The sequence below is a fragment of the Macrotis lagotis genome, chromosome 8, assembly GCF_037893015.1.
Source record: "Macrotis lagotis isolate mMagLag1 chromosome 8, bilby.v1.9.chrom.fasta, whole genome shotgun sequence".
Classification (NCBI taxonomy): Eukaryota; Metazoa; Chordata; class Mammalia; order Peramelemorphia; family Peramelidae; genus Macrotis; species Macrotis lagotis.
In genome coordinates, this window is record NC_133665.1 from 180,529,611 (window position 1) to 180,551,756 (window position 22,146).

General features: G+C 39.3%; 1 long non-coding RNA gene across 1 annotated transcript; it reads left to right on the top strand.

Moving 5' to 3' along the window:
• Positions 1-9,905: 9,905 nt before the first annotated feature.
• LOC141495032 (uncharacterized) lies at positions 9,906-20,596 on the top strand. Its single transcript, XR_012470643.1, has 3 exons — positions 9,906-9,989; positions 18,261-18,363; positions 20,431-20,596. It is a non-coding gene; the product is annotated as an uncharacterized LOC141495032 (long non-coding RNA).
• Positions 20,597-22,146: the final 1,550 nt, after the last annotated feature.

Here is a 22,146-nt window from a genome sequence, read left to right on the forward strand (position 1 = left end):
GTTCAAGGGAGTCAATGGCAAGGGAGACGGCCACCAACAGGAGGTGTGGAATCAGGAAAGGAAGGCTTCTTGTAGAAATGGTGCTTAGATTGTATGGTGAAAGGAAAGAAGAGTTGTGTGAGGCAAAGGTGAGGTGGGAGACCAGTTTAAATTCAGGGAGACAAGAGGTGAAAGATTGTTGGAAGCAGAGAGAAGGCTGGCTTATACTGCAGATTTCAGGATTGGGGACAGTATCTCCTGAGGTGGGGAAGATAGGTGGAATCTGTATTTTAGAGGATCTTCAAAGCCAACTGGACAAGTTTGTATTTGATTATAGAGCCCATAGGGTACAAGTATAGAAAATGATCACAACAGTATATTGGACTGAGAATATTAGAGTTTGGCCATTTCTGTTGAACCTTCCCTAGTTTCCTCTTGTATCTATTGTTGGTACAGAATTGGTGGCATGTTTACTCCTTCACTATACTGGGAGCTTCTCAGGGGCAGGGTATGCTTTGGGCTTTCTTCACATCCCTAGCATTTCCCACTTCATGCCAGCCTTACAATAATAGCTTCATAAATATTGATTGACCAGCTCTGCAAATCTTTTGACTCTGCTTTTGGTTGTGAAGCCACCACAATGCTAGAGGATCCAAGGATAAAGCAGGAGACCTAATGATATATCCTTTAGAAACAACCAAGGTAGAGATTTGTATCTTTTGAGGAATTGTCTTTTATTTTCTTTTGTATTGTTCATTAGAATGAAAAGAGAAGTAGATAGGGACAGAAAATAAATATGGCAAAAAGAAATAAGCAAATAAAGAAATATCTAAAAAAACTGGAGTCCTCTCCTAGTTACGAGGAGGGACTATTTCTCATCATGACATCTTTTAGGATTCAGTTCCTCTGAACACATGTATTTCAAAGAAGCTGGGGAAGGGGATTTTAATAATAATCTGTTGCTAATACCAATAAAATTTCAATCAATTAATCATCAATTATTTAATATGCTCCTAGAAGAGACAAGGCAGCTCTATGATTTCCCCACCCCACCCCCACAGTTTCTGTTCCCCCCTGACATGGATGGAGGAAGAGTGTTGCTAGGGAACACTGATTCAGGATTTCATAAAGTCCAGCCAATGAGAACTCAGGAATGGAGGGCAGATACCTGCTCCAGAGACTAAGTTACTCATTATACAGACCAGCAGGCTGTTTTTATTAACACTATAGGGTTTGTGAAAGATTTGATTTTCAATGGCTTCTCAAGGAAAGAAAAGCCATTTGGAATTGATGGAAATTGTTCATTTTCTTGACATGTGCTAGGTTCTAGGCATACAAATATAATTTTATATATATATATATATATACATATGCATATTTATGTAAAATTATATACAAATGTATATATGTGCATATATATGCCACATATTTTTATGTTTGTGTCTATGTTTATATATATATGTGTATATATATATATATATATATATATATATATATATATACCCATATTTATATGTTTCAGATTTCAGATTCGGGTACCTGTATAGATAGAAAGACACATATATAAAAAAACCTAAATGAACAGGAAATAAACACATTCTCAACTGTACCTGGTATTTCACTGTACCTGGGTAACCAATGGGAGGAACCTTTGGCTATGGAGATTATTTGGTACCGTCTTTGCTATTTGTCATCCAAGAGATATGTTTGGACAACACAGTTGAAGGGACTTTCCTAGAGTAAAAGACCTTAATATTGACCCAAACAGATTTTGGGACTGCCTTATCATCCCCTCCTAGACTGTGAATAAAAGCTTGAATAGACAAAAATTCAAGGCAGTCAAATACAAGGGAGTTAGGCTAGACTATTATGACAGATGTTGGCTCAGGAAAGAAAGGTTTCATGTAGAAATGGTGGTTGGATTGAGTGTTGAAGGAAAAGGAAGGCAAAGGCAAGGAGACAGTCAAGTATCAATTCAGGGACACAGGTGATGAAAGATTGTGAGAAAAAGCCTGGTTTGTATTGCGGACTTCAAGATGGGGAGTAAATGTCCCTTTAGGTGGGGAAGAGAGGTGGAGGCTAGGTTTTATAGGATTTTCAAAGCAACTGAAGTGGTTTGTAGTTGATTGTAGAGTGTAAAGTGACTCTGTAAAGTGACACTGAACTTTCCTAAATAAGAGAGTGACAAGAGGAGAATTCACGGTCCCTTTGGTAGCTGCTGAGCTGGGGATGGACTGAATGGAAAAGACTGAACCCTCAATAAGAGGCCATTGCCATTATGTAAGTGAGAGATGATTGGGGTGGGAAGTAAGGTGAAGGTTCTGTGAGGAGGAAGCAGAGGTCAGCTGGAGGGGAAATAGTGGAGAGATGAACGGCTAGATTGGGCACTGATTAGCCATTAAGAGTGAGAGAAGGTGACAACTGAGGACAATACCTAGGTCATCAAATTGAGAGCCTGGAAGTATGGATTGTGCTTGGAAAGGAAAGAGGCCATTTGTTGCAGAAGGAGTGTTAGTGGGAAAGAGAATATAAGAGTTCTGTTTTGGATGTTATAACATCAAGGAATTTTCACAGAGTTGGGATCCACAAACCACTTCATGCATGTCATATGCTAAAGGAATCTCTACCATAACGTAAATAATAAGTGATCTTTTAACCTTCACTAGAAACCTTCCAGGTAGTGCCTCTTCCCCTTCCCTTCTCTCTCTCGCAACTGATTCCCCTTTGCTCCTCTGTGGACAGTTCTCATTTATAGAAAGTTGGACAATTTTTACTGACCTTGAGTCTTGTTGAGCCTCTTTCCAGCTTTCACACCATCTTTTTGGTTCTGTCTTCTGGGGCCAAACAGAACTTTTTCTCTGTGACATTCCCAGAGGTACTTGAAGATGATTCCCATGGACCCCACTAATTCTTCCATATTCTTAGGTTTAACATCCAAAGCTCCTTCAGTTGAGCCACATGGGATATTAGCAAGTAATCCCTCACTCTCCAAGTTGTTTCTTCTTGGGACACTCCCATGTTTTCAATATCCTTACTCAACCAGGATTTCCAGGTCTGAACACAATCCTCAAGATGAGCTACAAGACAGACAGATAATATAAGACCTATTACCTCATGGAATCTGTGCCTTTTTAATGAAGATTGTGATTGAGTAATGTCGATTGGTTGTCCCAACAATACTCATCTAAATTGGCACCACAGTGCAATCAAATCCAAGGAGTTTTTTAGAAATAATTATTCAAGTCTTTCTCATTTTAATCTTGTAGAATACTTCTCCTTATTATCTTTGATTTGGTTGATTTTGAGGTGGTTCTGGGATATTACAATTTGAAATATCTCAAGAGGGAGTTGGTGAGGTGGATCTTAAGCTCAGGAGAACCAGAGGCTGGAAATACAACATTTGGGTGTCATATGTTAAGAGATGATAATTCATTCCAAAACCATGGCAAAGTGAGAGATAGGGGAGAGAGAAACAGAGCAGTAGAGACAGACAGAGAAAGAGACACGAAGAGAGAGAGAGAGACAGAGACAGAAAGAGATAAAGGAAGGAAGGAACAAAGGAAGGAAGGAAAGAAGGAAGGAAGAAGAAAAAGGAAAGCAGAGAATCTTGCAGGACACTCATAATTAGAGGACATGATATAGTTGACTTAGGTGATCATCAGATGATTGAGAAGGAGTCAGCCAGGCAGGAGAACCAGGAAAGACTTAGATCACCAAAAGACTGAGAGTGTCCCCAGGAGGAGAGAATGGTTAGAAATGTGAGGAGTATGAGAGAGGGGAAGAAGATTGAGACCTGAGACAAGGCTATTGGAGTTGTCAGTTAATAGATAATTGGTGCCTTTAGGACAGGAATTTCAATTAGGAATGAAGCTACAAACTGCATTACACAAGGTTAAGGACTAAAAGAAGATTTGGATATAGAGTCAAACAGAGCAGACAAGTCCATTTTCCTAGATGTTCCATTGAGAAAGAGAATGTTACCTTGAGGGACTGGTGAAGGTCCTTAAAGATGAGGCACATGTCTGAAAACATGATGCAAGACACCAATATATAAGGAGGGGGATGGAGAATGAGTTTTACACAGAGATAAAGGGTGAATCAGAATACAGTCCTGGAGTAAAGGAGAGGGCAGGAGACCGGAGACCCACATAAAAGGTATGACCTTGGCATGGATCTAGGTTACCTGTACCTCTTGGCCATCTGGGGAACAATATGGAGAAGAATATTTTCCAATAAAATTTGGAGAAGAATATTTTTTCAATAAAGTTGAAGGCAATGTTAAATTTTAACTTTTGGTTAGGGAAAATAAAGATGTAGTATTTTTCCCATTCACTTTTAGAATGGAATACATGGAAACCACTAGAACACAGAGGCTACAACTTCTGGTCAAGTCTGCATAGTACGGTTGAGATCTTTGAATCTCAAGACCACGTCATCTCCCCCCCCCCAACACACACACTTGTTGATTTCATAAACCTTACTTATTTACCTGAGGCAAATAAAAATGATGAAAAATATGTGAAATGTTTACCTAAGTGGTGGGTTGGGTAGCTATGATAGCATGAGAGTGTGCGGCAGAAGGAGACTTATGAAAGACCAGCTTTGTACCTGTGAGGAGAGAAAATGGGAGAACTCTAGGAGAAAAGTCTGTAAGAATCATTGTTTGATTCTTTGTTTTGATAGATAGGGTAGGGGAAAATCATGGTCTGGAAATAACAATGAAGCCCCTTGATGTTCCACACCACCCCCATGATCTCTGTTCTCCCTTAACATGGATGGGAAAAACTGTTGCTAGGGAACATTGATATAGATTTTCAGAGAGTTCAATCAATGAGAGCCCAGGAATGATGGGCTGATACCTGCAGCACAGACTGTCTAAGTGACTCAATATACGGACCAACAGAGAACTGCTTTTGTTAACCCTATAGGTTTTGTGAAAATTTGGTTTTTAATGACTTCTCAAGAAAAATAAGCCAGAATTGATGGAACTTCTTAGGTTTCCTGACCTCTGCTGGTCTCTAGCAATACAAAGAAATATCCACATCTACATACATATGTAAGCATTAATATGTTTAATTATATGTAGATGCCTATATGTGTACACATATGCCCCATGGATATTTTGTTCATGTTTCTGTTTATATATACCTATTTTTATATGTAGTTGAAGATTGGATACATAAATAAATAGATAAATACATAGGTATCTGTATGTAAACTCCTTTATATTAAAAAACCTAAATGCAAAGGTAATAGATACATCCTCAAATTTTCCTGGAATTTCATTGATTCAAGATTCCCCCCCAAGTGAGGAAACTTTGACTTTTGAGATTCCATTTGGCATACTCTCTGTTATTTATCATCCTGGGGAGATGCTTGGAGCATAGAGTTGAAGCAACCATCCCAAGTCAAATGACCCAAACTGGCTTTGAACCTGGTTGCCCCTCCACTCCTAACTGTGGATAAAAGCATGAAGTGACAAAATTCAAAGGAGCCAAATGCAAGGGAGATGGCCATCATTACCAGGTGTGGAATCAGGAAAGGAAGGCTTCTTGTAGAAATGGTGCTTGGGTTGTGTGTTGAAGGAGAATTGTGTGTGAGGCAAAGGTGAGGAGGGAGACCTGTATAGATTCAGGGACATGTGGTGAAAGGTTGTTTGTTGGAAGCAGAGAGAAGGCAGGCTCATACTGCAGATTTCAAGATTTCAGTGTTTGCTGGGGTAGGGAAGATAGGTGGAGATTGGGGAAGATAGGATCTTCAAAGCCAACTGGAGAAGTTTGTAGTTGATTAGAGCCCACAGGGTACAAATGTAGGACGTGAACACAACTATACATTGAACTGGGGATTTTAGGATTTTACCATTTCTGCTGATCCTCCCCAAGTCATCTTTTGTATCTATTGTTGGTGCAGAATTGGTTGCATGTTTTCTCCTTCACGGGACTGGGAGGCCTCAGGGGCTACTTTGGACTTTCTTTGCATCCCCAGCAATTCCCATTTGTGTTTATCTTACAATAATAATTTCATAAATGTTGACAGACCAGCTAACAGATGACTCTAAGAGTCTTTGGTTGTAAAGACTTTCTTCTTTGGTTGTGAAGCCACTATGATGTCAGAGGAGTCTAGGATGAAGCAGGAGAACTCAGGAGACATCCTCTAGAAGGAACCAAGGTAGGGATCTGCATCTTTTAAGGAATTATATTTTGTTTTCTCTTGTATTGTTCATTAGAATGAAAGGAGAAGTGGATAGCAACCAATAACAAATAATGGCTAAAATAAACAAAGAAAAATATAAAATCAAAAACTGGATTCCTCTCCTAGTTACAAGGAGAGATTATTTTTGATCATGATATCTTTTAGGGTTCAGGTCCCCTGAAAATAAGTATTACAATAGAATTTGGGGAAGGGGATTTTAATAATAAGCTACTGCTTATTCCAATAAAATTTCATTCAATAAATCGCCCATGATTCCCCACCCCACCCCCACAGTCTCTGTTCCCCCCGACATGGATGGACGAAAAGTGTTGCTAGGGAACATTGATGTAAGTTTATCAAAACTCCAGCCAATGAGAACTCATGAATGGTGGGAAGATAGATACCTGCAGCAGAGATTGTCTAAGTGACTCATTATACAGACCAGCAGGCTGTTTTTTGTTAACTCTATAGGTTTTGTGAAAGATTTGGTTTTCAATAACTTCTCAAGGAAAACAAATAAGAATTGATGGAAACTGTTAGATTTCCTGACCTGTCCTAGGTTCTGGGTATATATATATATATAATATAACTATGTATATATACATATATATAGACAGAGACAGAGACAGACAGAGATACAGAGGATACAGAGACAGAGACAGAGACAGATAGATAGACAGAGACAGAGTGAGACAGAGACACAGACAGAGATAGTAGAGAAAGAGATAATTATTGACAAACAACAAAACTGGAACAAAAAATGAAGGATAAAGAGAGTAAGCGATGAACTAAAAGAAGAAGGAGGAAGAGTGGAAGTAGAGCAGAGGAAGCAGAAGCAACAGCAGCAGCAGCAGAAGGGAAGGAGGAGAAGGAGGTAGAGAGAAAAGCCACCATAGTGTTAGAGGACCCATGGGAAAGCAGGAGGCCATAGAAGACATACTTCTAGAAGGGATGTATACATTTTTATTATGGGAATTTTTCTTCAATTTCTTTGTTCATGAAGGGGAAAGGAAGTGGATAGAGCACCGGCCCTGGAGTCAGGAGGACCTGAGTTCAAATCCAGACTCAGAGACTAAATAATTACTAAGCTTTGTGACCTTGGGCAAGTCACTGAACCCCAAGGCCTTGCAAAACAAATTAATAAGGGGAAAGGAGAAATGCTGAGGAACTGATTATAAATGTGTCAAAAATAAAAGAACAGATGCAAAATAGTGAACTAGCATCCTCTCTACCACAAAGTGGGATTAAGTAATACCTTCATTCCTTTTTATCTGGCAGGATGCAGGGGTCAGTTACCCTGCAAACCAATATTCCAAAGGATTTGGGGGAGAGGATTTTAATAATAACCTATTGCTCCTCTCAATTTCTTTGCAAACAATGAATCATCTAGAAGTTACTAAATCCTCCTGGTCTTCCCTTTGAGATGCTCTCCCATCTATCCTGTCTGTATCTTGTTTTGACACTCAACTGATTTCTTTCTTTTTCATTAGACTGGAAGCTCCTTGAGAGAAGGATATAGTCTTTGGTCTTCCTTATTATTATTATCAGCAGAGTCTGGTACATAGAAGGCCATTAATTAATGCATTTAAGAAGGGCTTACTGAACTCTGGGCTAGATGAGGGAACTACAGGAAACAAAGAAGCAAGACCCTCAATATGTTGAGACCTCCACCAAGATGACCATGGACTCTACTGCCTAGGTTGTATCCTTTGCTCTCCCCGCTAGAGTTCCCTTTCTTCTTTTTGCTATGAAGCCCAGAAAAGATATTTGTCTTTCCTCAGATTTCTCAGAGTCCTTTGCCTGGACCTTTTCTTTACATGGAACCTATTTTCCAACCACTTTGTATCACAGTTACTTGTGTAAATGAATTCTCTGCATTTTTTCCCATTAGATTAGCAGCACTTTGAGGGCAGGGATGCTGCCTTGGTTCAACATTGTCTCATCCAGTCTTAGTATAGTGTCTGGCTTCTTAATGGTTTATTTTGTTCTATACCCCTTAGACATCTAGGATAGCCTTTGAACCATATGCCAGAAGAACACTTTTAAATCATTAAAAGAAACATTATATTTCATCTATTATCATAGTTTAACCCCTTGAAATCTCTCCATGAGACAAGGTCAAATCCCTAGCATAGGTGAGGCATAGGTTTTCCCTCCACAGATTCTGTGACCTCATAAATTCAAAGTATATACCTGAGACCATATGTAGAAAGATGAAAAATATGTGGCATTTTGACCTAAGTGGTAGATTGTATGATTATGACATGAGAGAGAGTGTTGCAGAAAAAGCTTTTTGATAGAGGAGAGAAAAATGGCTGAAATCTGGGAGAAAAGTCCATGAGAATCATTGTTGGCTTCTTTGTTTTGTTAGATGGCGTAGGGGGGAGTACGATCTGGAGGAAATAATGAAGACCAGTAATTTTCCACCCCACCCCCACAGTCTCTGATCCCCTCTGGCATGGATGGAGGAAAAGTGTTGCTAGGGAACACTGATGCAGGTTTTCAGAAAGTCCAGCCAATGAGAACTCAGGAATGGTGGGCAGATACCTGCACCAGAGACTGTCCAAGTGACTCATTATACAGATCAGGGAAGAAGGGCTGCTTTTGTTAACTCTTTAGGTTTTGTGAAAGAATTGGTTTTTAATAGCTTCGTAAGAAAAGTAAGCAAGAATGATGGAACCTGTTTGTTTTCCTTACTTGTGTTGGTCTCTGGGAATACAAATACACATACACACATATAGGTAAGCATTTATATTTATAATTACATATAGATGCCTACATGTATGCACATATGCCACATGTATATTTTGTTCATGTCTATGTTTATATATAACTATATTTATGTGTAACTGCTAATATGGATCTATAGATAGATAAATATATAGGTATCTTTATATGTACTCCTTTATATATAAAAAAATTAAATGAAAAGAGAATAGGCACATCCTCAACTTTACCTGGGATTTAAATAACACAGGATTGAACCCCCATAGTGAGGAACCTTTGGCTATTGGGATTCCATTTGGTGCCTTCTATGTGATTTATTATCCCAAAGAGATGCTTGGAGCACAGAACTGAAACAACTGTCCCAAGGATCATGACCCAAAGTGACACTGAACCTGGTACCCCTCCACTCCAAACTGTAAAGAGACCAAATTCAAGAGAGTCAAATGCTAGGGAGATGGCCACCCTCAGCTAGTGTAGAATCAGGAAAGGAGGGCTTCTTGAAGAAATGGTATTTGGATTGAGTGTTAAAGGAAATGAAGAGTTGTGTGAGGTAAAGGTGAGGAAGGAATCCAGTGTAAATTCAGGGAGACAGGAGGTGAAAGATTGTTTGTTGAAAGCAGATAGAAGGCTGGTTTGTATTGCAGACTTCACGATAGGAAGCAATGTCCACCGAGGTGGGAAAGATTGGCAAAGACTAAAGATAGGATCTTCAAAACCAACTGGAGAAGTTTGTAGTTGATTATAGAACCCATGGGGTATAAAGACAACAGTACATCAGACTGGAAATTTTAGAATTTAGCCATTTCTGTTGATTCTTCCCAAGTTACCTCTTGTATCTATTGTTTACATAGAATTAGTTTTCTCCCTCACTAGACTGGGCAGTCCTCAAGGGCAGGGGCTGCTTTGGGCTTTCTTTGCATCCCCAGCATTTCCCCCTTAATGATTTTCTTAAAATAATAGTTTCATAAATGTTGATTGACCAGCTGACTATTGACTGAAAGTCTTTGGACACGGCTCCTGATTGTGAAGCCACCATGATGCCAGAGGATGAGGCAGGAGACCTAAGAAGAAAGCCTCTAGAAGGAACCAAGGTAGGGATTTGTATGTCTTGAGGAATTATCTTTAATTTTCTTTTGTATTGTTCTTTAGAATGAAAGGAGAAGTGAATAGTGACTGATAACAAATATGGCTAAAATAAACACATAAAGAAATATAAAAAAAATGAAAACTGGGGTCCCCTCCTTGTTACAAGGAGAGATTATTTCTGATCATGACATCTTTTAGGGTTCGGTTCTCCCTGAAAACAAGTATTACAATAAAATTTGGGGAAGGGGATTTTAATACTAATCTGCTAATTCCAATTAACTTTCCATCACTAAATCACCCATTATTTAAAATTGGCCTGGAAGAGACAATGATTCTCCATCCCACACCCACAGTCTCTGCTCCCCCTGACATGGATGGAGGAAGAGTGTTGCTAGGGAACATTGATGCAGGTTTTCAGAACTTCCAGCCAATAAGAAGCCAGAAAAGATGGACAGATATGTGTGCCAGAGACTAAGTGACTCATTATAGAGACCAGCAGGCTGTTTTTTGTTAACTCTATAGGGTTTGTGAAAGATTTGGTTTTCAGAGGCTTCTCAAGGAAAGCAAGCATGAACGACGGAAATTGTTAGATGTCTAGACCTATCCTAGGCTTTAGGCATATAAATACATACATATACACATATACACACACATATATATACATGTGTGTATATACACATATATATAGAGATATTCATATTTATATATTTTTACATATAAAGGCACATATGTGTGAATATATGCCACATTATATTTTTAAGTTTGCATCTATGTTTATATAAACATATATTTATATGTTGTTTCAGATTTGGATAGCTAGCTAGCTAGATAGATGGATAAATAGATAGAAAGATATATAGATATCTCTATAGAAACTCCTTTATATGTAAAAAATCCTAAATGAATAGGAAATATGCTTATCTTCAACTGTACCTGGGATTTCACTGATACAGGGTAATCCAGGTGAGAAACCTTTGGCTATGGAGTCTTCATTTGGTACCTTCTCTGATATTTATCACCCCAGAGAAATGTTTGGAGCACGCAGTTGAAGGGACTTTCTGAGGGTAAAAGACCTTAACACTGACTCAAACTGATTTTGAGACTACCTTGCCATGCACTCCTAGGCTGAAGATAAAAGCTAGAATAAAGAAACTTCAGGAGAATCAAATGCAAGGGAGTTAGGCTAGGTCACAAAGACAGATGTGGGCTCAGGAAAAGAAGACTTCATGTAGAAATGGTGCTTGGATTGGGTGTTGAAGGAAATGAAAGACTATATGAGGCAAGAATGAGGAGGGAGACCAGTATATATTCAGGGAGACAGGAGATGAAAGATTGTGAGAAGCAGAGAGAAGACTGGTTTGTATTGTGGACTTCAAGATGGGGAATGTCCACTGAGGTGGGGAAGATAGGATGAGACCAAGTTTTATAGGATCTTCAAAGCCAACTGAAGAGGTTTGTAGTTGATCATAGAGGTCACAAGAACCCACTGAACTTCACTACATAAGAGAATTGACAAGATGAGAACTGACCTTATGAAAATCCCTTTGGTAGCTGCTGAGTTGAGGATGGACTGAATGGAAAAGACTGGACACTAAATAAGAAGCCATCACCATTATCTAAGTGAGAGATGTTTGGGGCAGGAAGTAAGGTGAAGGTAGTATGAGGAGAGAGCAGGGGTCAGTTGGAAATGACATGGTAGAGAGATGAATAGCCAGATTGAGAACTGATTGGACATGTGGGGTGAGAAAGGGTGAGGAACTGAGGAGAATACCCAAGTCATGAAATTGAGAGACTGGAAGTATGTATTGTGCTTGGAAAAGAAACAGGGCAATTTGGGGAAGAAGTGGATAATGGGAAAGCGAATATAAGAGTTCTGTTTTGGATGTCACAGCATCAACAAATTTTCAATGAATTCTGATCCAAAAACCACTTAGTAGACTTCTTATATTAAAGGAATCCCCACCAACATAAATAATAAGTGATCTTTCAACCTCTACAAAAAGAAAATCTGATCATCAGAAGATTGAGTCAGCCAGACAGGAGAAGAACCAGGAGAGACCAGGAACACCAAAACATGGAGAGAATTTCCAGGAGGAGAGAACAGATCAGAAATGTGATGAGCATAAGGGAAGGGAAGAAGATTCAGATGTGAGACAAGACTATCGGATTTCTCAATTAATAGGTATTTGGTGCCTTTAGGGTAGAAGAGTTTCAATTGAGATTGAGGCTACAAACTGGATTACAAAATGATAAAGTCTAAAAGAAAAGATTGGATATAGAATTAGAGCAGAAAAGTCTTTTTATTACAGATGTTGCATTGGGAAGATGTTAGCTTGAGGGACTGATGAAGGTCCTTAAAGATGGGGCACATTTAGGCAAGTTTGAAGTCATAATGGAAGGCACCAATATATAAGTTGGGGGATGGAAAGTGAGTTTTATAGAGATATGGGGGTGAATCAGGAAGCAATATTGTAACAAAGCAGAGGGCAGGAGAAGCCCATGAAAAGGGTTTGACCTTGGCATGGATTTAGGCTACCTGCCAAAAAGATATTGGGGAAAAAAGTATTGCATAGGAGATGATGCCAATGGCTTTTTACATGTAGAAGTATTCTGAAGAGGAAGTGCAAAGTTTGCTTTCTTCTTATTGAATAAAGAGACCATGGATGAAGGAATGGGAAAGAGAGAGCTGGGTGAGCAGAGGTACCCTGCTAACCAGTTAACAATCAGCTCTCTGAAAAATAGGATGCACAGCACAATTTTAATTTGCCTTATTAACATTGTGTCTAAGACCAAAGTAGTAAATCCACACAACAGTAAATTAGAGTGGGAATTTGAGCATGTGGCCTTTTCTGTTGATTCTCCCCATGTTACCTCTTATATCTACTGTTAGTACAGAAGTGGTTGCTATGTTTTCTCCCTCATTAGACTGAGAGCTCCTCAAGGGCAGGGCTGCTTTGGACTCTCTTTACATCTTCACCATTTCCCACTTAGTGCTTACAATAATGGCTTCATAAATAGCTGCTTCATGACTCTGAAAGATTTTGGACTTTGCTTAACGGCTATGAAGCTACCATGGTGATTAGAGGATGAAGCTAGAGACCAAAGGAGACATGCTCTGGAAGGAACCAAAGTGGGGATTTGTATCTCTTGATTTTATTGTCTTTTACTTTCTTTTTTTTATTGTTCAGTAGAATGAAAGGAGAAATGGAAAGGGACTGAAAATAAATGTGGCATAAATAAATGAACAAATAAAGAAATGCAAAAAATGAAACTGGGGTTCATTCCTAGTTACAATGAGGGATCATTCCTGATTTTTGATAGCTTTTAGGATTAAATTTCACTAAAAAGAAGCACTATAATTGAGTTTGTGGAAGGGGATTTTAATAATGTGCTGCTAATCCCAATTTAATTTCAATCAATAAATCAAGCTGCATTTACTACAGCCTCAGTGACTTCCCTGTGATCTCTGATCTCTTTTGTTTGTATCTTGTTTCTAAAGAATTTTATTTTCTTTCCCATTAGATTGGGAGCTCCTTGAGAGAAGAATTTCTCTTTTCTCTATGTCACCAGCTGCTTCTGGCACATAGTAGGCCCTTAATTAATGCTTATTGAGTGAGCTTCTATGAAGCTTCTATTTTTCTGGACTCAATGGGGGAATGCAAAGGCAGGAAATAAAAAGAGTAAGATCCTAAATATGTTGAGAGTCATGTGTCCCTCCTCAGATTTCTCATGGTCCTTTGCCTAGAACTTTTCTTTACTTGGAATCTATTCTTCATCTCTCTTGTATCCCAGTTCATTGTGTAAATACTTTCTTTGCTTTTCCCCCAATGGATTCAATGGGAATGGGATGGCAGGGATTCTACCTTGCTTACATAGTACCATCCAGGCTTAGGATAGTACTGAAAATTCTTAATCATTTATTTTGTTCTGTAACTCTTGGTCATCTGGGGGAGGCCTTTGAACCCATTTGGAGAAGAATATTTTAATGAAATTGAAGGAAATGTTAAATTTTAATGCATGGTTAGGGAAAAATAAAGATTTAATGACTTTTGGAACCTAACACTTTGAAATCACTGTAGGACACAAAAGTTAAGACCTCTGGTCAAGTTTGCATATTTGGGACAAGATTTTTTAATATCAGGATTAGGTAATTTTCCCCTCTACTCATTGATTTCATAAATTCATCTTTGTACTTGGGGCAAATATAGAAAGATAAAAGATTTTGACCAAAGTGGTAGGTTGGGTGGGTATGATGACATGAGACTGTGCTACAGAAGGAGGCTTCTAAAAGACTAGGCTTGTACCTGGTAGGAGAGAAAATGGCAGAGAAGTGTCTATGAGGGTCATTATTTGCTTCTTTATTTTGATAGATGGGGTAAGGGAGAGTTAGGACCTAGAAGAGACAATGAAGCTCCATGATGCTCCAAACCATTCCCAGAGTCTCTTATCCTCTCTGACATAGATGAAGGAAGAGTCTTGCTAGGGAACAATGATGCAGGTTTTCAGAAACATCAGCCAATGAGAACCCAGGAATGATGGGCTGATACCTTCACGAAAGACTGAATACAGGACTCATTATACAGACCAGGGGAGAAAGGCTGTTTTTTGTTAAGTCTGTAGGTTTTATGAAAGATTTGGTTTTCATTGGCTTCTCAAGGTAAGAAAGCAAAAATTAGTGAATCCTGCTTTGCTCTTGCCTCTGTGTTAGAAATATATATATATTTACATATATTTGTATATATGTTTATATATATGCCCATCTATATATATACTTTCTTTAAATATATTTAGATTATATCTCTGTCTGTATATAGCACTTAATATATAATATGTGTATTTTAATTTATTTATTGTAAAAAAAAACTAAATGGAAAGGGAATAGGTACATTCTCAAGTCCACCTAGGATTTCACTAATAAAGGATACCTCTTCCCCTCAGGTGATGAGTCTTTCTATATATATGATACATTGGGTATCTTCTCTGCTATTTATTATCCCAGGGAGATACTTGGCACACATTTCTGAAGGAACCGTACCACAGTAACTTTAAGACTGGCTCTCCATCCACTCATAGGCTGTGGAAAACAGCTTAAAAATAAATGGGATTCAAATGCAAGGTAGATAGGGAAGGCTACCATTAGGAGGTGTGGGTTCAAGAAGGAAAGGCTTCATGTATATGGGATGCTTGTATTGAGTGTTGAAGGAAAAGTTCTGATGAGTGAGACAAAGATAAGGAAGCATATATTCATGGAGACAGGAGGCAAAAAATTGTGTGTTGGGAACAGAGAGAAGAACAACTTGTATTGAAGATGTCAAGATGGGGAGAAATGTCCACTGAGATAGAGAAGATTGGTGAAGGCCAGGTTTAAATGGATCTTCAAAACAACTGGAGTAGCTTATACTTGTTCCTAGAGGCCATTGGGAACCGCTGGGCTTAACTGAGAAGGAGAGTGAAAGGTGAGATCTGAGCTTAGGAAAATGCCTATGGTGGCTGCTGAGTTGAGGAAGTACAGAATGAGAAAAGACTGGAAAAGGGACTCTAAATAGGAGTCCATTGCCATTATCTAAGTGAGTGATGGTTGGGGCAGGATATTAGGTTGTGTGAGGAGAGGCAGGGGATAGTTGGCGGAGATATGGCAGAGAGATGAATGACCAGATTGGGAACTGATTGGACACGTAGAATGAGAGAGGATGAGGAACTGAGGACAATACCCAGGTCACGAATCTGTGAGACTGGAAGTATGGATTGTACTTTGAAAAAAAGAGGATAATTTGAGCTACAAGCAGAATTAGTGGGAAAGAGAATATTAGAGTTCTGTTTTGGATGCCATAGCATCAAAGTATTTTCAAGTTAGTAGGACTCCAATTGTCATCTACTTCACTTCATATCCCAGAGGAATCCCCACCATGACTTAAATAATGTGAACGTTCAACCTCTCCAGGAAGCCCTTTTAGGCGGTGCTTCTTCACCTTCCTCTCCCCAATGACCATCCATTTCCCTTTGTCACTTTCTGGACAACTTTCATTGGAAGGAAGCTGGGTTTCGAGTACTGACATTGAGTCCTGTTGAACTTTGCCCCTGCTTCCAGCCCATTTTCCTGGTTCTTTCTTCTGGGGCCAAACAGACCAGATCTTATACTTTTTCTCTGTGACATTCCTAGCTATACTTGAAGATGATTCTCATATTCTCCGTTATGCTCCCTGAATCTAGGCTAAAAATCCCAAGCTCCTTCAGTTTAGTCACATAGGACATAAACAAATGACCCTTAACCTCCTGATTGCTTTTCCCTGGACACTTCCATGTTTTCAATGACCTTAATCAACCATGATGCCCACAGCTGAACATAGGGTTCAGAGAAAGGCAGATATAGTGGGACTATATCCAGCTTCCCTAGTCATGGAATCTGTACCCACATTAATGCATCATGGGATTGAATAAGGTCTATCAGCTGCCAGCACAGTACTCTCCTATATTGGGCCCAAACAGTGCATTAGAATGCCCAGATCTGTTCAGAAAATCTCTTGATCATATCTCTTTCATTTTAAACTCGTAACGTTTTTTAATGAATGTCATTTGGTGGATTCTGAGTTTTCTCTGGGACATTGCTATTTGAAATATCTCAAGAGGAAGCTGATGACGTGAACCTGAAGTTCAGGAGAGACTGGAATTGGAAATATATATCTGGGAAGCATCTGCAAGGAGGTGAGAATTCAATCCAAAACCTGGCAGATGTGTGTGTGTATGTGTGTGTGTGTGTGTGTGTGTGAGAGAGAGAGAGACAGAGACAGAGACAGAGACAGACAGTCAGAGACAGAGAGAGATATACAAAGACAGACACAGAGAGAAAGAGAGACACCAAGACAGAGACAGAGACACATAGAAAGAGAGAGAAGAGAGACAGTTATAGACGAACAAAATATGGGGAGAGAGAGAGAGAGAGAGAGAGAGAGAGAGAGAGAGAGAGAGAGAGAGAGAGAGAGCGCTAAAAGAAGAAGGAGGTGGAGGGGCAGAAGAAAAAGAAGAAAAATGAGGAAGAAAGAAGAAGAGGAAGAGGGAGAGGAAGAAGAAGAGAAAGAAGAAGAAAAAGAAGAGGAAGAAGAAGGAGGAGGAGAAGGAGAAGAAGAAGAAGAAGAAAAAGAAGAAGACAATCTTTTTTCCTACATGTCCCACTGCTGCCATCCTCCGAGTTTCCTGTCAACTCTAAATCTATATTATTATCTGAGAACCCATGCTTCAGAACTTTCTCTTTTTCTGGATCTAATGTTTCATTAGGAAATAGATTAGAAAAAGAGGACTGGTGAGGGTTCTTAAAAATAGGGTTTACTTGGGTATGTGTGGAGGCATATTGGTGGGAACCAATATTTAAGAAGGTGAAGGGAGAGAAAGGGTTTTCTAGAGAGCTGGAGAGTGAATTAGGGGATACTTTGTTGGAAGGAAGGAGCGATGATGAGAGGCTTTTGTTCCCACAAGTGGTGCTGCTCAAAGGGATCTTCTTCAAGTGAAATTGTGATGGACCATGCCACTCCCACGCTCAATAAACTTTAGTGTTTCCTCTTTCTCTGCAGAGTCAAACATGGAATCCTCTCTTGGGTTTTCCTCACTGTTCATGACCTGACCTTGCCTGCTTCTCCCCCCCCCCCGCCGCCATTCCCACATACACAAACACAAACAGTTTCCAGTTTTCTCTGATCTCCCATTCTACTTGTCTCATGTCTCCTACCATCCAGTGACACAGAAGACATCTCACCTCTCAGTTCTAGGCTCCCCCCACCCAGATTTCCTGACATTCTCTCCTTCTTCCTCTGCCTTTTGGCTGTTCGATCTTCCTCCAAGTCCCAGCTACCATCCCACCTTCTTCTGGAAGCTTTTCCTCATCTTCCTTAAGGTTTTGGAGCAACTATCTTCCCTCTATGGATCCTCCCCAAGGTGGCTCATGTGTATGTTACTGGCATAAAATTGTCTGCATGTTTTCTGTCCCACTAGACTGGGAGCTCCTCAAGGGCCAGCGCTGCTTTGGACTTTCTCTGGAAATTCAGCCCTTGATGCTTAGTACTTTGCTAACAGTAGGATCTTCAAAAATGCTGAATGGTCAGTAGATTGAGGACCCTCAAAGTCTTTGGACTTTGCTCCATGGCCTGGGAAGCTGCCATGATATCAGAGGGCGGATGAACAAGCAGGAGGCAGAAGGAGACATGCTTGTGGCAGGGCTTCTGGGGTTTATTTTACTTATCTATACATATTTATTCTGAGGATTTTTCTTCTTTCTCATTGTTCAGTAAGGGGAAAGCAAGTGGATAGAGCGCCGACCTTGGAGTCAGGAGGACCTGAGTTTAAATCCGACCTCAGAGGCTAAATAATTACCTAGCTGTGTGACCTTGGGTAAGTCATTGAACCCCATTGCTTTGCAAAACAAATTAATAAGGGGAAAGGAGAAATGTGGGGGAACTGAGTGTAAAAGTGTCAAAAACAAAAGAATAGATGCCAAAAAGTAAATTAGGGTCCCCTCTCTGACAAAAAGTGGGATTGAGAAATACCTTCATTCCTTTTTATCTGACAGGACTTAGGATCAATTACCCTGAAAACAATTATTCTAATGGATTGGGGAAAGGGAATTTAAATAAAAACCTGCTAATCTCAATTTCTTTGCATACAATAAATCATCCTGAATTTACCAAATCCTTATGGTCTTCCCATTGAGGTTCTCTCCCAACTATCCTATCTATATCTTCTTTTGACATTCTTGACTGGTGGCTTTCTTTTTCTTTAGACTGGGAGCTCCTTGAGAGAAGAAATGGACTTTGGCCTACCTTATTGTTACCAGAAGAGTCTGGTACATAGTAGGCCCTTAATTAATGCTAGCTGAGTTGGTAACCCATAGAATGAGCAATTATGAATGAATTGCTGTATACCAATTCCTGGGCTGGATGAGGAAATTACAGAAAAAAAGGAGCAAGACCCTCAATATGTAGAGACCTCTACCCAAGGAGACCATGGACTCTACTGCCTGGGTTGTGTCCTCTGCCCCCCCCCACTATGGTTCCATTTCTTCTTTTTACTCTGTGGCCTAGAAAAGATAGGTGCCCCCATCAGGTTTTTGACAGTCTTTCCTTATAGAGAACCTATTTTTCACCCCCTTGGTATCTCAGTTACTTGTGTAAATGACTTCTGTGTATTTTTCCAATTAGATTAGAAAGACTTTGAGACACGGATTCTGCCTTGTTTTCACATTGTCTCATCCAGTCTTAGTGTAGTGTGAGGTTTCTTGACTTTGCTTTGTTCTATTCCCCTTAGACTTCTAGGAAAGCCTTTGAACCCCATGCCAGAAGAATACTTTTAAATCATTGAAGGAAACTATATATTTCAGTTTGAGGTTAGAGAAAATAAAAAGGTAATTTTTTCCCTTATTATAGACAAATCTCAATCTCTCAATGAGACATAGGTCAAGACCTCTTGCATAGGTAAGGCAAGATATTTCAATAGGAAGACCTGGTTATATTTTTCCCACCTATTTACTGACCTTATAAATACCAAGTAGGTACCTGAGACTATATGTAGAAAGATGAAAAATATGTGGAAATTTGACACAAGTAACAGATTGCGTGGGTAGGACATGAGAGAGTGATTCAGGGGAAGGCTTCTAAAAGACCAGTACCTGTTGGGAGAGAAAATGGCAGAATTCTAGCAGCAAAGTCTGTGAGAGTTACTATTTGTTTCTGTGTTTTGTTAGATGGGTCAGGGCGGGCATAAGACCTGGAAGAGAGAATGAAGCCCCATGATCCCTCATCCTACCCCCACAGTCTCTGATCCCTCTGACATAGAGGAAGCGAATATTGATGCAGGTTTTCAGAAACTCCAGCCCATGAGAGACCAGGAATGATTGGCTGATACCTCTGCCCGAGACTTGTCTGTTTGACTCATTTTACAGACTAGTGGAAAAAGGCTGTTTTTTGTTAAATCTATAGGTTTTGTGAAAGATTTGGCTTTTAATGCCTTCTCAAGAAAAGTAAGCAAGAATTGATGAAACCTGGTAGGTTTCCTCACCTGGTCTCTGGCAATACAAATAAATTTACATATATGTGTTTATATATATATATATATATATATACATATGTATGTATATATGCATAATTACAAATAGTTGCCTATAATTATGCACCTGTGTCACAAATATATTTGTGTTTATGTCTATGTTTTATATATACCTATATTCATATGTAACTGCACCTATAAATAGATAGAAAAATAGGTATCTTTACATAAACTCATATCTATAGCTATATATATCTATATTTTTTTTAAAAAGGGAATAGGCCAATCCTCTACTTTAGCTGTAATTTCATTGATACAGGGTTCTTTAGCTGTAATTTCATTGATACAGGGTTCCCCCCAGGTGAGGAACCTTTGACTATTTAGGTTCCACTTGGTCCCTGTCATTTATCATTCCAGGGAGATGGTTGGAGCACAGAGCTGGAGCAACTGTACCAAGGCAAGTGACCAAAAGTGGCAGTGAGACTGCTTCCCTCTCCACTCCTAGGCTGTGGATAAAAGCATGAAGAGACAAAATTCAAGGGAGTCAAAGGCAAGGGAGATGGACACCATCAGGAGGTATGGAATCAGGAAAGGAAGACTTCTTGTAGAAATGTTGCTTGGATTGTATGGTGAAAGGAAAGAAGGTTTGTGTGAGGCAAAGGGGAGGAGTGAGACCTGTAAAAATTCAGGGAGGTGGAGGTGAAAGACTGATGAAAGAAGAGAGAAGGTTGGTTTGCTTTGCAGACTTCAAGATGGGGAGAAATGTTTGTTGAGGTGGGGAAGGTATGTGGAGACTGTTTTATAGGGTCTACAAAACCATTTGGAGAAGTTTGTAGTTGATTATAGAACCTATAGGGTACAAGTGTAGAAAGTAAACACAACAGTATATTGGACTAGGAATTTTAGAATTTGGTCATTTCTGTTGAGCTTCCCCAAGTAACCTATTGAATCTATTGGTGGCATGTTTTCTCCTTCACTACACTGGGAGATCCTCTAGGGCAAGGGCTGCTTTGGGCTTTCTTTGCATCCCTAGCATTTCCCACTTTGTGCCTGCCTTACCATAACAATTTCATAAATGTTGATTGACCAGCTAACTGAGGTCTCTGCAAGTCTTTGAACTCTGCTCCTGGTTGTGAAGCCAACATGAGGCCAGAGGATGCAAGGATAAAGCAGGAGACTTAAGGAGATATCCTCTAGAAGGAACAAAGGTAGGGATGTGTATCTTTTGAGGAATTATCTTTCATTTTCTTTTGTCTTGTTCATTAGAATGAAAGAAGTGGGAAAGGACTAAAACAAATGTGGCAAAATAAATAAACAAATAAAGAAATGCAAAAAAACCCTAAAACTGGGGTTCTCTCCTAGTTACAAGGAGAGATTATTTAGGATCATGACATCTTTTAGGATTCAGTTCTCATGAAAACAAGTATTACAATAGAATTTGGGGAAGGGGATTTTAATAATAATAATCTGCTGAAAATTCCAATTAAATTTCAATTAAAAATCACACATTATTTCATATGGACCTGGAAAAGACAATGCAGCTCCATGATTCTCCACCCCACCCCCACAGTCTCTGTTCCCCCTGACATGGATGGAGGAAAAGTGTTGCTAGGGAACATTGATGCAGGTTTTCATAAAGTCCAGCCAATGAGAACTCAGGAATGGTGGGCAGATACCTGCTCCAGAGACTGTCTGACTGTCTCATTATACAGACCAGCTGGCTGTTTTTGTTAACTCTATAGGATTTGTGAAAGATTTGGTTTTCAATGGCTTCTCAAAGAAAGCAAATAAGAATTGATGTAAACTGTTAAGATTTCCTGACATGTGCTAGGCTCTGGGCATACAAATAGAATAAAATATATAGATACAGATATAGTTACACAGATGCTTATTTACGTGTAATTACATATAAAGGCATATATGTGTGCATATATATGCCACATACATTTTTATATTTGTGTCTATGTTTATATAAACCTATATTTCTATCTTCTGTAGAAACTCCTTTATATGTCAGGAAACCTAAATGATAGGAAATACATCCTCAACTGTACCTCGGATTTCGCTGATACAAGATAACTCAGATGAGGAACCTTTGGCTGTGGAGGCCCCATTTGGTACCTTCTCTGTTAT